Source organism: Odocoileus virginianus, chromosome 15, assembly GCF_023699985.2.
Source record: "Odocoileus virginianus isolate 20LAN1187 ecotype Illinois chromosome 15, Ovbor_1.2, whole genome shotgun sequence".
NCBI classification, from domain to species: Eukaryota; Metazoa; Chordata; class Mammalia; order Artiodactyla; family Cervidae; genus Odocoileus; species Odocoileus virginianus.
This window is the reverse complement of record NC_069688.1, coordinates 14,641,427-14,656,311: the sequence shown is the minus strand read 5'-3', so window position 1 is coordinate 14,656,311 and position 14,885 is coordinate 14,641,427. Positions and strand designations below refer to the sequence as shown.

The following is a 14,885-nucleotide window of genomic DNA, read 5'->3' as shown; positions in this document are numbered from 1 at the left end:
AATGACACCGGAGGTAGATGCCAGCATGGTTTTGTGTCACCAGCATGAGTGACAGAAAGTCTGGTGGCCCTGCAGGCATGGGAGAAAAATGAGGAAGCCAGATGATCCTCTTGGCTTGCAACAAGTTGGGTGTGCAAACTAGATGTGTGCTAAGTTGCTTTAGTTGTGTCTGACCCTGTGCGGCCCCAAGGATTGTAGCCCACCAGGCTTCTCTGTCCATGGGATTCTCCAGGCAAGAATACTGGGATGGGTTGCCATGCCCTTCTCCAGGGGATCTTCCCGACCCAAGGATCAAACCTGCATCTCTTACGTATCCTGCGTTGGCACGTTCCTTACCACTGGCACCACCTGGGAAGCAAACAAGACATCCTATTATTCCTGTTACTGTTTTTGCTATTTCTGCTTTTATTCTCTAGTTAACTAGATAGAATACATTGAATACTTTCTATATACCAAGCTGTATTATGCTTTTCTTTGATTGATCATATTATTTGATTCTCACAACAACTGTCTGAGGGATAATTTCAGTTATTATCCCCATGATACAAATGAGAAAACTGAGATATCCTTTTCTCTCTGAAATGCTCTGTCCCTCGAACAAGATGTTATTTTAACATTTTTCATTTTAATACCACTCATGACACTGAGCCTTCAATTTTTAAAAATTTCTTCCCCTGTGAGCGTGCTGATATTTCATCAAGCAATGCTCAGTGACCATTCTGACCCATTCAATCAGCTGAGAAATAACCCCATTTCTCATTTGTATATAGGGTTTTGCTTCTTGATATTCATCAGCATGTTTTTAATATTTTGACCAAGCTCCCACAGCCAGGGTCATAGCATGTTGGAGCCTCATGACTGTCAGCTGGAAATTCCTCTGGAAAAGGACAAAAAGAAATCTCAAAAACAGGCCCATCATATGTGAAAAAAAAATCCACTAAGTATATTGTTTCCTGTCCTTTATACCCATAACACACACTCTATCTCACACAGATTTATGGAGTATAGCAGTTGCCATAAAGATCTAACTACCAAGGAAGCTATGGAGGCCACAGAGGTGGTTATAATTAATTAATGTTGTATCCCACCAAAAAAAAAAAAAAGGCAAGACAAAGATCAGGGTTGGGTTCAAACTTCAATTCGGGAGACCACCTCAGCACTGTACCACCTGTTGACGCAACAGGAAGGGAACAGCAGAGAGCTGGTGTGAGGAAGGTTCTGAGACAATCACCAAAGGAAATCTCAGCCTCAGGGGCCTCGTGGGAGAATAGAGGCTATAGCATTTCCGGCTCTGCCTCCTCAGAATTAAGAACTCCTGACATGGGTACCAGTGTTCCGTGAACCGTAATGCATGTTCCAGACCTGAAGGATGTTGATTCCCAGCAGCATCGTTACTGTTATTATCACTGATGCGAAAAGGAGGGGCTGGGCTGTTGGCAAAAAGGGAGACACAGATTGGTAATTTTCTACCAAAGAGCAGCAGCTTGCAAAATTGCTCAGAAAATGTGAAAGGGGAATTCTGGAAGAGTAGGGAACCCTACAGGTTCTTTCTCAAGCTTTAATTGTTTAGAAAAATCATATTTTTCTAGAGCCCTTCCACCCAGGACTGACTTGGTAAGAATTCTGCCTCCACAGTGAAAGTGAAAGTCGCTCAGTCGTGTCTGACTCTTTGTCCCCATGGACTACACAGTCCATGGAATTCTCCAGGTCAGAATACTGGAGTGGGTAGCTGTTCCCTTCTCCAGGGGATCTTCCCAACCCAGGAATCGAACCAGAGTCTCCTGCACTGCAGGCGGATTCCTTACCAGCTGAGCTACCAGGGAAGCCTATGGTAGTGATCCCAAAAGGGACTCTGCCTTCCAACTTTCCCTCTGCATCCCAGACATGTTGAGGGTGGGGAAACTCCGGACATGGCCAGCCTTGTGTGCTGGGAGAGGGAGAGGGCAAGCGGCCCCCCTGCTCATCCCCCACCCCCACCCCTGCCCAGTCCTTGGTCTGTTCAGCCAAGACATCACATCAGCAAAGCCAACCAGAATCCTCACCCTTTCAACCCAAAGCTGGTCCTCACCTCACCTCAGAGGTGTCCCAGGTCCAGGTGGGGCAGCCCTCGCCCGTGGCTGCCAGAGGCCACTTGTCCAAAGCCTCCCTGGTCCATGTACCCTCCAAGGAGCCTGGGTACCTCTCTAAGCCTCAGTTTCCCCATTTGTAGAATGAGTGGGGCTGGACAAGCTCGGATTCAGGTTTGCAGTCTGTGGCCCCTAGTTATCCTGAGGTACTGGCTTTCACCCTGCCTGGCTGAAGCTGTTTAATTGTGTTGGGGTGCAGTCATGCAAGGGGCTCCGTGCCGGCCCCCCCCCAGGAGCCAAGTGTATTTCTGTAGGAGCTCTGTGCTGCTGGCTACAGGGAAGGGGCTAAAGCTTGTGCCTTGGGCCAGAGAGGAACCTGCCATTGTGTTAGTGGCCTGCCACAAGACATCCATCCCTTGTGTGACCTTTTAAAAAAATTAATTGTTTAAAATGTATTGCCTGTGCTGGGTCTTAGATTCTGCATGCGGGCTTCCTCTAGTTGCGGTGAGCAGGGGCTACTGTCTGCTGTGGTGTTCAGGCTTCTGTCTGTGGTGCCTTCTCGTGTTACAGAGCACAGGCTCTAGGCGCACAGACTTCAGTAGCTGTGGTGCACGAACTTAGCTGCTCCGAGACATGTAGGGACCCTCCCAGACCAGGGATCAAACCCACGTCCTCTCCATCGCTAGGCGGATTCTTAACCACTAGACCACCAGGGAGGTCCCCCTTACATGACCTTTAAACGCAAGAAGGCAGGACGTGGGGGAAGGAGGGGGAAGGGAGGGGTGAAGAAAGCGGACGGGAGAAGGCAGGTAGCCCCCTCTGTGCTCATCATCTCACATGATCTTCCCCACAGCCAGCCCTGGGAAGAGAGAAGGGAAATACATTTGGGGCGCCTTCACGACAGCTAGGCTTTAACACACTCAGTAGGGATGAGGTCCTCTGCCTCCAGGAGCAAGTGTTCTGAACATGGGGTGCAGCTGAGGGTGCAGGCCAAACATGCACCCCGTCATCACTCGCTTAGAGCAGTTCCATCAGCATCACCCGGGAGCTTTGAAACACACTGAGGCTTGGTCCCAGTCCCAAGATTCTCAGGTCATCGCCCTGGGGGTTTAGGCAGAGCATCAGGGTATGTGAGCAGATGTGACTTGTGATTTTACAAGATCTTTCTGGAGGATGAGTTGAGGAGGGTAGGGCACGAATGGGACTAGCTAGGCGACCAGGGAGGAGGCGATCACAGGGGCCCAGACGAGAGGTGATGGCGACTGGGGTCAGGGTGGTGGCCATGGAAGATAACGGAGTAAGGGGGGTCAGGAGCCTGATATGGAGGGAGAGCAAACAGGCCGTGCTGGTGTGAGTCTGTGCACATTCACGTGTGTTTCTCTAAAGGCGACCATTTCAGAAGCTGAAGCAGAGAGCATCGTCCTAACTGGGACAATTTTATGGAAACTGAAGGTGGCAGATCTTGGCCTTGTGGATCAGAGCCCCACAGGCTGTGGTCTCCAGCTCATTACTCATTCCCAAGGCAGCAGCCAGCTGCTCATTCCCAAGGCCCCCCAGTGGAAGGGGGGGCCTCTAACTTCTGTCTGGAAACAGGGAGCAGCTCACCAAAGGGAAGGTCAGGAGTGACAGGAAAGTCCCAGGCTGCAAACCCAGCTCAGCTGGCCCACTGCAGGGTCGTCCCATGGATGCTGTAACCAGTGACCACAAAACAGCACTAGAGGTCAGAAGCCGACAATCAAATCTGCAGGGCTAAAGTCAAGGTGTTGGCAGGGCTGATTTCTTATGCAGTCGTTCTTGTTCAGTTGCTAAGTCGTGTCTGACTCTTTGCTAAGTCTTTTGCTAATTCTCCCTGGTGGCTCAGTGGTAAAGAATCTGCCTGCAGTGCAAGAGCCCCGGGTTCAGTCCCTGGGTCAGGAAGATCCCCTGGATAAGGGCATGGCAACCCAGTCCAGCATTCTTGCCTGGAGAATCCCATGGAGAGAGGAGCCTGGCGGGCTACAGTCCTTGGGGTCTCAAAGCATCAGATACGACTGAGCGACTAATGCTTCTGCTAAGTCGTACCCAACTCTGCTTCTGCAGTCTCCTAGACTTTTTCAGCATCTAGTAGCTGCCTGCATTCCTTGGCTTGTAGACTTTTTCAGCATCTAGTAGCTGCCTGCATTCCTTGGCTTGTGGTGTCTCCTTCCATCTTCAAAGTGTATCACTCCAATCTCTGCTTCCATCCCCATATCATCCTCTCCTCATCTGTAGTCAGATCTCTCTCTGCCTCCCTCTGTAAGAATACTTGTGATTATATTTAGGGTCCACTTGGATGATTTAGGATAATCTCTCCACCTCACTGTCCTTAATCACTTCATTAAAGTCCCTTTTGCCATGGAAGGTCACATTCCCAGGTTCTAGGGCTTAGGACCTGGATGTCTTTGAGGACTACCATATTCAGCCTATGATACCCTTGGCTCCTGGGCAAAGAGATGCAGAAATACAGCCCCTGGATGTGGCTTTAATCTGTGTGATTTTGTCTGGGATCTAACCAGCTTGGATGAATGGCTTTGTGAAGGACATTCTATCAGAGAATACGAGTAAACCTTCAGCCTTTATTCCAGGCTTTGAGATGAAGGGAAGTCTCTTCGAGGTAGAGATGAAAGAGGTTCAAGAGAAAGCTCTGGGTTTGGGGATGCAAAGGATGAGCTGGAGGGAGGGGGTCGGGGACAGAATGGAGAAAGGGATCTGACAGACAGAATCTAAGAGTCTGCTGAAAAGCCTTGTCTCGCCCTGATCCGTGTCTGGGGAACAGAAAAATCTCACTTCTCTCCCAGCTTCGAGAAGATGAAGTGTGCACAAATCACCCACAGGAGCGAAATGAAAAGGTTACACCAGGAATTGTCGATATGATAAATCCCTGTGGTCTCACAGCCTCTCTAAACGTTTTGATAGCAGAATGTGATGGATCATGAATCAGAGTAGGCCCATCTTAAACACCTGATACCGCCTTATTTATGTATGTATGTGATGCGTAAAACCAGAATTGATTCCTTTTTCTTTCTGTCTCAGGGATATTTTTTTTTCTTCTTTCAGAAATGCATCACTCTTTCCCCAGCCCTGGTTTTCTGTGTTTGTGGGTGTGTGTGCCTATATGTGGAGGTGGATGTTAGGATTCTTTCTACTCAGAAAAAGGATGATCTGTCTTGAAGATGATGATAGTACCAGGAATTAACTGCAAAACTAATGAAGCCACTTTGTTTCAAAATATGTCTTAATCTTGTTGCCTTCTTTGTTTTTTGTTTGTTTGTTTGTTTGTTTTTAACAAGATTACTGCTCCAAGAAAGAGGGAGTAAAGATGGTACAATATGAGAGATTTTCCATGTGAAACCCAGGCAGACACAGGGACTATTTCCCAATTGTCCTGGCTTGGATCTACAGTCATAAGCTACTGCAATCCCCTCCATGGGATCAAATTAAACTTGCTTTGTCATATGCTTTCTTCAACACTAATTTCTGCTTTATGATTCATTACAGTTGTTAAGTGTTGTATAGAGCCTCATTTCCCACCCAAGTCTGGTCTAATTCCAAAGCTAGTGGACTTACCCACTCTGCTTAACTGGTGTCTTTAGGACCAGCTCAGCTCAAAACACCTGGATCCTACCATGGCCTTGAGGACAGATAGCCACCCAGCAGAACCCATCACCCCAACACAACCACCTCTGGGAGAAACTTCACCTACCTGCCCAGTCAGAAAGGCCATAAGATTCAGGGTCCTCTCACCAAACTCACATCCTGTCGCTTCCCAAAGCTTGTGGTTGGCCTTGCCTTGTAGGCCAGCTCAGGTTACCTCTAAGAGCCTCTCAACCCCAGTGCCGTGTGACACTTCTTGATTCTGGTTTTTCTCCTTTAGCTTCTCTTGCTAGAAGCAAAGAATGGCATTTGGGTGTAAAGTCTTTATTTATAAGTCATCAAGACAGTGTTTCATTTTAACTTTAAAAAACTGTAATGCTGCAGTTTTGTTTTTTAATCCAGTCTATAAAAAGTACTCCTTAGGATTAAAGTATCTCTTAATATTTGATCTATACTCACAGGTGACTTTTTCTTCCCCCTGTTTGGAGATGTTTGGAGCTCTCATCTCATGTTCATCTACCCCTGAATGGTCCCAGGTAGGGAAAAGTAAAACATTTTACCATTTACAAAACCATTGAAGAGTTTTGTTTACATATTGGCAAGTGAAAAGTTGTACTTTTCAATAAAACTTGTAAAGTTCTTTCCAAAAGAAGTATTTTGAGGGAGAATATGATTTTTAAATTAGAATAGTTTGAAAATTACTTTGCAGAGAACATCAAATGCTGTGGTTAGTCGGTGAGTCTTTGCCTCTGTTTTCACGGATGTTTGTTATTGTGTTGAGGTTATTCATGCTTGATATGAAGATCTCAGCTTACATGTCCTCTCCTCAAAGAGGCTTTCCCTGAATATCTCATTGAACTTTAAAAAACCACCAGGAATTCCCTGGTGGTACAGGGTTAGGGCTCCACACCCTCACTGCCAAAGGCCAGGGTTCAATCCCTGATCAGGGAACTAAAATCCCACAAGCTGCATGGATCGAACAGCCAAAAAAAGAAAAAAAGGAAAAGAATGAAAGTAGGTCTTAAATCACCATCACATTATTTCTAAGAGCTTTTTGCAGAGTACTTGGGCTTAGTCACTCAGTCGTGTTTGACTCTTTGTGACCCCATGGACTGTAGCCCACCAGTCTCCTATATCCATGGAGATTCTCCAGGCAAGAATACTGGAGAGGGTTGCCATGCCCTCCTCCAGGGGATCTTCCCAATCCAGGCAACTTACTACTATCTATAAGTTCTTTGTTTTCTATTTTCTGATTTCCCCTCCCTAGATCATGGGCACCTTGAAAGCAGAAATCTTATGTCTTACTTCCTGAGTATCAGAGCAGTGTCTGGCATAGAGCAGGCACTCAAGGAGGAATGAATGAATGAATGCTTGAGCTGTGTTTTCTTTTCTGTGGTCCCATGTTTCTGCTTTCAAAAAATCAGTCTTCTGCTGTATTTCCCTTTTAAAATATTGTAGGAAGCAATGGGGCATTGAGGTAGGATTGGGTGGTGGAAAGCGCCGCTCACAACCAGCTCTTAATACTCCCAGGGAGGTCTGAAGGTAAGGACGACATGGTCAGATTCAGGTTTAGAAACATGACATTCAATCATGGCATCAGTTGTGACGTAGGCAGCAGCAAGAAATCTGTTTCCAAAAATAAATATTGACGTTCGGGATGTGGTGCGATTAGCAAGGATTCAAGGTTAGCACTATATGAACGTCACTCCCACTAACATCCTGAGATTCTTTCTCAAGGGAACGCAAATGGTGTGGCAAGAATGAGAGCCCCCATGACGAGAATGAGAGCACGTTGCAAATGGGCACGCCACCCAGCATGTCAGCCATGGCAGGGAAGGCTAAGGATTGCTGTTTAATTTTTGTTTTAATCTTTATTGAATTCGTTACAATATTGCTTTTGTTTTATGTTTTGGCTTTTTGGCCACAAGGCATATGGGGTCTTAGCACCCTCACCAAGGATCAAATCCATATCCCCTGTGTTGGAAGGCAAAGTCTTAACCACTGGACTGCCAGGGAAGTCCCAGGATTGCTGTCTTAGAAAGAGTGTGGACTTACCCTGATGGTCCAGTGGTTAAGAATTCGCCTTGCAGTGTAGGGGACATGGGTTTGATCCCTGGTCGGAGAACTAAGATCCTGCACACTGCAGAGGAACTAAACCCACACACCTCAACTACTGAACCCACACGCTGTAATGAAAGATCCCACATAACACAACTAAGAGCCAACACAGCCAAATAAATATTTTTTTTAAAAAAAAGAAAGAAATGGTGGCAGTAGGGAGGTAGGCCTGAAACTGCATCTGTTGGGACCTTTTCAGTTATAGGTGCCAGATAAAGTCCCATCAGAGTGGCGTCAGCAAACTGGCTTGTGGGAAGGTCCCTGCGTGCATCAGATCCAGGCATGGCAGCATGCAGAGGGATGCAATCATGACTCTGCATCTCAACTCAGCTGGTTCCAACCAGCTCCACTTGGGTCATGAGCCCACCCCTTAATCATTCACTCTCGCTGAAGAACGTGATGCAGTGAGTGGTCAGGACTGAATCACATGCCCGCCATTGGAGGATCCACAGGGGCCAAGAGTGGGTGGGAGCCTTTCTCTAGAAAGAAGTGGACTGCCACGGTCAGCGGAGTAAGGAAGGCATGCCGGACAGGCAGGCGCTGCCTGGCACAACCAGGTGAAGCCAAGGTCAGACCATGATGTAGGGAGTCGTTGCGGCTGCAGGGAGAAGCCAGGAGGAGGAGGACTCCTGGAGCAGAGGGATGAAGGATGGGACACCATTAAGGAAGCAGAGTTGGGAGGGCCTGGTGCATGGTCAGCCATGGGGTGGCAGGGGGAGTGGAGGTGCAAAAGCAATCTGGGTTTCTAACTCGAATGACTGAGATCATGATGCATTTATTTGGGATGAGGCGTGTTACAAAAAGATCAAGTTTGGGAGACAGGTGAGGAGCTTGGTGCTAATGAGTTCAATCCTGAAGCACCTGTGAGACTCCAGGTGATGATCAGAGATGCATAGAATCCACACTTGGAAGAGGTTCTAAGACCATCCAGTCCAGCCTCTGCCAAGTTTCCCCTTCAGATCCACCTTCCAAATGGGGATAACTAAGTAGTCTGTTTCCAACCGAATGCGACTGGGTCATCCACTTTTTTGAATTCATGTATTATTTTTCTCGGTTTTCATGAATCATCTTAGCTTGTTTAAAAAATCAAGTTTCAGTGGACAGTGGCTGGATACAAGTCTGGGTTTTCATCCTTGCTGTCAGCCAGAGGTGGGGAAGGGAGGCCTGAGGCTCTGCAGCGAGGAGTGGGGCTAGAAAGGCTGGGTTCCTAGATGTCTGTCTGCAAGGGTGAGTGGAGCTCTGGGATGGATGAGATCACACCAAAGAGGATGGAGAGGAGAGGGATGAGGAGGAGCCCAGGGCATGGAGGTGACAGTGGAAAATGGAAAAAGCAGCAAACCAGGAGCTGCTGGAAGGAGATCCAAGGGCACCACCCGGGAGAGCCAAAGGGAGGCAATGTGAGGAAGGCGGTTTGCCCCACAGAGTCAGTGATGTGGGATATATTTGGTGTTTTAAAAGAAAAGCATTGACAGAGCAAGGAGGACGGAATGTGCAGAGGTGAGGGATGAACAGGGTAGTAACAGGAGGGATAAGCTGCAGTCATCTCAAACTTCCTTTGAGACATTTTTTTTTTGATAGTTACATGATATTAACAACAGGTACCTTCCCTGAGTCGCAAGCTCAGAGCTCATCATATTGGAGCTTTGTTGTTGTTATTCAGTCACTCAGTCGTGTCTGACTCTCTCTGACCCCATGGACTGCAGCACACCAGGCTTCCCTGTCCTTCACTATTTGCTGGAGTTTGCTCAAACTCATGTCCATTGAGTCAGTGATGCCATCAAACCATCTCATCCTGTATTGCTCCCTTCCCTCCGACTGCTCACTCTCACTGGGTACCCTCATCACCCTTCGACGTGGGTACCATTTTCATCCCCAGATTAGATAGAAAGGCTGAGGCCTCAGAGGAATGTGACTTGTCCAGACCCACACACCAGTGAGTGGTGGCCCCAGACCCAGAAAGCCAGTCTCTTGCACTGGGGAGTCTCTCTGCCCCAGGAAGCAAGAGTTCGCATAATACTGGGTGATGATGGTGTAATTGAGCACCTTTGGGAACTTTGATGTTGCTTACCACATTTGTCTTGCTTTGTCTACTTTTTTAGGGAGATGGCAAGCTGAAGTGATCATAACCCAAAGGGAGGGGATCCAGTGAAGGGAGATAAGAGTGGAGGGAGCCAATGAGTGCTAGGCTGGGGTCCCTGGGGACCAGACGGCAGGCCTGAGGGTCGGCTGGAGGTGTTACCTTATAACAGGGAGACCCGCTACCCACTCTGAGGTGGAGAGAAGAGAGATGAGTGTGGAGATGGGGAAGAAAGTGATCATGATCTTCTCGGCAAGATAGAAAGCAAAATCTTCACACACAGGCAAAGTTGGGAGAACTAAAAACACTGGCACAGTTGCCATAGAAATTTCTATGGGCGTGAACAAAAGATGAGTAAAAAGATGATGGAGCAGCATGACTCAGGTGAGATGAGCTGGTGTAAACACACAACCCCTGGCACGGGGGTTGGCAGCTGAGAGGGGCTGTAGGGGAAAGAATGCCCTGAGGGGGCACCGAGGGAGGGGCAGGGGCAGAACGGTACCTAGGAACCTCACTCTGCCAAGTCCCTCATCACTGATGGAAGCGATTAAAGCTAGCTCACTGGCTAAAGTCACCCTTCTAGGTAACTAGACGGAGTCAGCGTTAAAGGGTCTCTTCCAGTCCAATCTGCAGTGGAGGTGGAAGTTCACCCATTTCACAGTTGCAGAACTGAGGTTGGCCAAGGGAAATGAGTGTGCTGCAGCTGGCATTCTCCAGGCCGCCTGTGGGTTTGGGGCCTTAGGCGGTGGGCATCCCGGCTGTGTACAGCCAGGGCAGACTCCTATGAGTAAGTGGCAGAACCAGGATTCAAATCAGAAGCCTGGTTCTAGCCCATGGCCCCTTCCTCTCACCTAGGGAAGAGCCGAGGGAGTCTGAGCTTGGAAATTCATTGCTTTGAGTAAAAGTAAAGTCTGGGCCCCAGGCTCACACGGGCAGATAACGAATCTGGCTTCTTTGTCTCTGAAGACTCACTCCCCCACCTGGAGTCCCCACTCCTACCACTGCTAGCAGGACACCAGCCTCCTCTCAGCATCACCCAAACACATGGTGATGCTCATGTCACGATTTTGTCTACAGTCTTACCGCCTTGAACACACTGGATCTCCTCTAATGTCACCATTTCATTTCAGGAGCTTCATTTCATCCACTGAAATATTTTGGCTGCAGGAGACCTTGCAAGCCCTTCTTCCTAGTAAGAGAGTGTCTCAGTATAGCAAGTTGAGAAAGACATTACAATTCAATCAAAAATCTTACTCCTTTGAACACCCCCAGTGGGGAAGATCCACTCGAAACTTGTGAGAAACCTCATTTTTAGACCCAGTGTCAAGAAATGGAATAGCTAACCATTAGCAGCTGTGTGTTACTGGGACCCAGCAATGAGTGCAGAGCCAAGGGTGATCTGGGCTCCACCCTCCTCAGCCAGCAAGCTAACCTCTCTGAGCCTCAGTTTCCTCATCTGTGAAATGAAGAGCATTACCGTCTATTGATGTTGTGGGAATAATGAAGATTTTACATGTAAATGGCATCTTGTTACTATGTTATCCACCTACGCTTAACCAGATCAGCACACCCTTCTTTAAAAAAAAAAAAAAATGAGAAACTGAACAATAAAAGTTAAGCACAAACACACATAATGGGAAGTAGCTTCTTAAAACTCACCTCACCAGCCACGACTCTGCTACTGCACACACTGTTGATTCTAAGGATGTCTTACACTCCATTATCCAGTGCCCAGCATCCTTTTCTCTTCCAGCATCATTTCTTTCTACAATTCTTCCCCTATTTTTGCGTCGTCCTCCGAACTGTCATTTCCCCCGGGAGCTTGCTAATTCATGCTAGTCCAGCACAGAACACAGCAAGAAACATTTGCCATCTTCACAGTGCAGGGTTGGCTTGGGCCCAACCACTTCTGAATCAGGAGAGGCCATTGATGCCATCAAACCTGGCTGATTGCTAGAAATGCAGATTCTTGGGCCTGCTCCTGGATGCTTGAGTTTAATAAATCTGGACTGGGGCTCTGAACAAAGCACCCCAGATGGTATCTGATGGTTAGGGAGCCACCCCATAGGCCCACATCCAGAATTCAAGTTTAGATTTAAAGTTAAGCTGGGGAGAAATCAGTAAAGGTCAAGAATTAAGCCAGGGTCACCAGTGACATTTCAAAAGCCTCTCCCATTTAACAGATGAGACAAATGGAGGCAAGAATGGAGACAGATGAAGAGGGAGCTGGGAGCTTAGAGCAAAACCCAAGATCCCAGCATCCCATTCCTTTCTCCACCCACGCGCCCCCACCCCCCACCACCATCACCACCACAACATACATTCCCAGCAGATTTCCTTCTCCTGGGGTGCGGTGCTGTGAGGAGAGTGTTGTGACTTTAAGACATAAAGGAACAATCACACACACAGACACAAAAGATTTACCCTTGATGAACTGCAGTGGAAGCTGCTAACAGCTCTGTCAGAAGACCCAGCAAAGCTAAAAGCATCCTCCTGGGCTTTGATATCCTGACAAGATGCTTCCTTTGAAAGCTCAGAGACAGTCCTGTAATTTCCTTTGACAGCCCTGGTGAAAGCTCTGAAATAAGAAGTGGCGTCCTGCCAGAGCCCGAAGGTGTGATTCCTTGAGAGCGGCACGTGTGTCCTCCCTGAAAGGCCCAGGCTCCTCCACTCACCTCAGGCTGGAGACCTCTGTGGCCTGACTCTTCACCTGCCCCAGTGCCTCCCCTAGGGAGCTCAAGGCCTGGACATTTCCCTCATCTGACAGCTAGGCTGCATGCCAGCCACCTTGCAAAGAGTTTCCAGGGACTGATCTGACAGTATGACCCATTTTTCCTCCCCTGAGGGCCCCAGGTCACTTCATAGGGAAAGGTCAGGAAATACTAATGCCCCGTGTCTGGAAATGAGCAGGGTGATGGGGAGGAGGGAGATCGAGGGGGTGACAGTGGGAAGTTGCTCACCTGGAGAGGCTGACAGAGCCTTCTGCTCCAGGTGTCCACACATGCAGTGTCATCCTTACCTGGGAGCTTGTTAGGAAGGCAGAGTGTCAGTCCCGCCCCAGACTTCCTGAATCTGTATTTTAACAAGATCTCCAGGTGATTTGTCTGCACGCAAAGAACTGTATCCCAACTCTGCTGCTCTCGGCTGTGTGATTATGGCCACTCTCCTTAACCTCTCTGAGCTTCAGTGTCTACACAGGGTTCCAGAGAAATGAAACACACAGCACTAGGCTCATACTAAGCCTTCAGTGAATGTTCACCATCATTGTTATCGAGAAAATGATTAAGGGAGAATCCATTGTGCCATATTTAAACCCAAATCATCCAGCCGCTCCTTGGTGGAGAAGGAAGTCCAAAATGAGTGGGAGAAAGTCCGGACAGAAAGTAAGGAGCCCTCAACATCTATTTAAGGAGAAAGCTTAAAGGCTGGAGGAAGGGGTGTCTCTTAGCAGCCTTTACTCTGACTATTGAACTTGGGGCTAGTAAAGATGATGCCTGATGCTTGGGGGTTCTTACCCTCATTAGTGTGCCTACCCTCATTAATGTTTCCCTGCCATCCCCACCCCTCAAACTTATCTCCCAGCCCCTGCTGCTTCCATGATCCTGCCTAAAAGGCCTCACCACTCCTTCACCAGCAGAATGAAACCCCGCCTCTTCAGCATGGCATTCAATGGCAGCATGCCATTCACAATTTTGCCCAAGCTGACTTATCAGGTGCCTCGAGGCTGCCATCACACCTGCCCTTTAGTTTCAGTCCTTTTCATTCCTCTGATGTTTCCTTCTTCTGACTGCATCCTCTGCCTGGGAGTATTCTGTTCCTCTGATCGGAATCATTACCCTTCTCTGTGCCTGGCAGGATCCAACTCTGCCTTTGGAGCCCTGCCTCAGATTCCCAAGGCAACAGAAATAAAAGAAAAACTAAACAAATGGGACCTAATCAAAAACTAATCAAAAACTTGTAAGTTTTTGCACAGCAGAAGAAACTGTAAAATGAAAAGATACCTGCAGAATTGGAGAAAACATTTCCACGTGATGCCACCGACAAAGTCTTAATTTCCAAAATATACGAACAACTCATACAACTAAATATCAAGAAAACAAAACTAACCAAAACATGGGAAGAAAACCTATATAGACTTTTCTTCAAAAAAGACATACAGATGGACATCAGGCACATGAAAAGATGTTCAACATCATTAATTAGAAATGCAAATCAAAACTACAATGAGATATCACTTCACACCGGCCAGAATCATTAAAAAGTATACAAAAAACAAATACTGGAGAGGGTATAAAAAAACAGGAACCTTCCTATACTAGTGCAGCCACTGTGGAAAATGTGGTGATTCCTCACAAAGCTAAAAATATAGTTTCCATATAATCCAGCAATCCCACTCCTGGGTGTATAGCTGAAGAAAACTATGAAAAGATATATGCACCCCAGTGTTCATAGCAGCACTATTTATAATACCAAGACTTGGAAACAATATAACTGTCCACCAACAGATGAATAAAGATGTGGTGCCTATATACATTGGATTTCTACCCAGCCAAACAACAAAAAAAATGAAATAATGCCATTTGCAGCAACATGGACAGACCTAGAGATTGTCATACTGAGTGATGTAAGTCAAAAGAGAAAGACAAATATATGATATCACTTATATGTGAAATCTAAAATATGACACAGATGAATTTATCTATGAGACAAAAACATAATCAGGGACATAGAGAACAGACTGGTTTGTGCCAAGGGGGAGGGGGTTAAGGGAGGAGTGAATTAGGAGTATGGATTAGCAGATGCAAATTATAATATAGAATGGATAAACAGCAAGGTCTTACTGTATCACATAGGGATATACAATATAGCACAGAACTGTATTCAATATCCTGTGACAAACCATAATGGAAAAGAATGTGAAAAAGAATGTATATGTGTGTGTATATATATGTATATGTAAAATAACATTGTAAATCAGCTATACTTCAACAAAGTAAAATTTAAAAATCAGA

General features: G+C 47.0%; 1 protein-coding gene across 5 annotated transcripts in view; it reads left to right on the top strand.

Annotated features, from left to right (window-relative positions):
• ZHX2 (zinc fingers and homeoboxes 2) overlaps positions 1-14,885 on the top strand; it is a 177,510-nt gene that overhangs the window by 133,143 nt on the left and 29,482 nt on the right. Inside the window, exons 1-2 of one of the 5 annotated variants that reach the window (XM_070477060.1) lie at positions 5,120-5,207; positions 6,140-6,214. The exons of 3 other annotated variants lie outside the window; for them this stretch is intronic. The gene's annotated coding sequence lies outside the window, so the exon portion shown is untranslated. Of the gene's footprint in view, positions 1-5,119; positions 5,208-6,139; positions 6,215-14,885 lie in introns of those variants that run through there. One more of the 5 variants, XM_070477057.1, reaches the window with a different exon arrangement.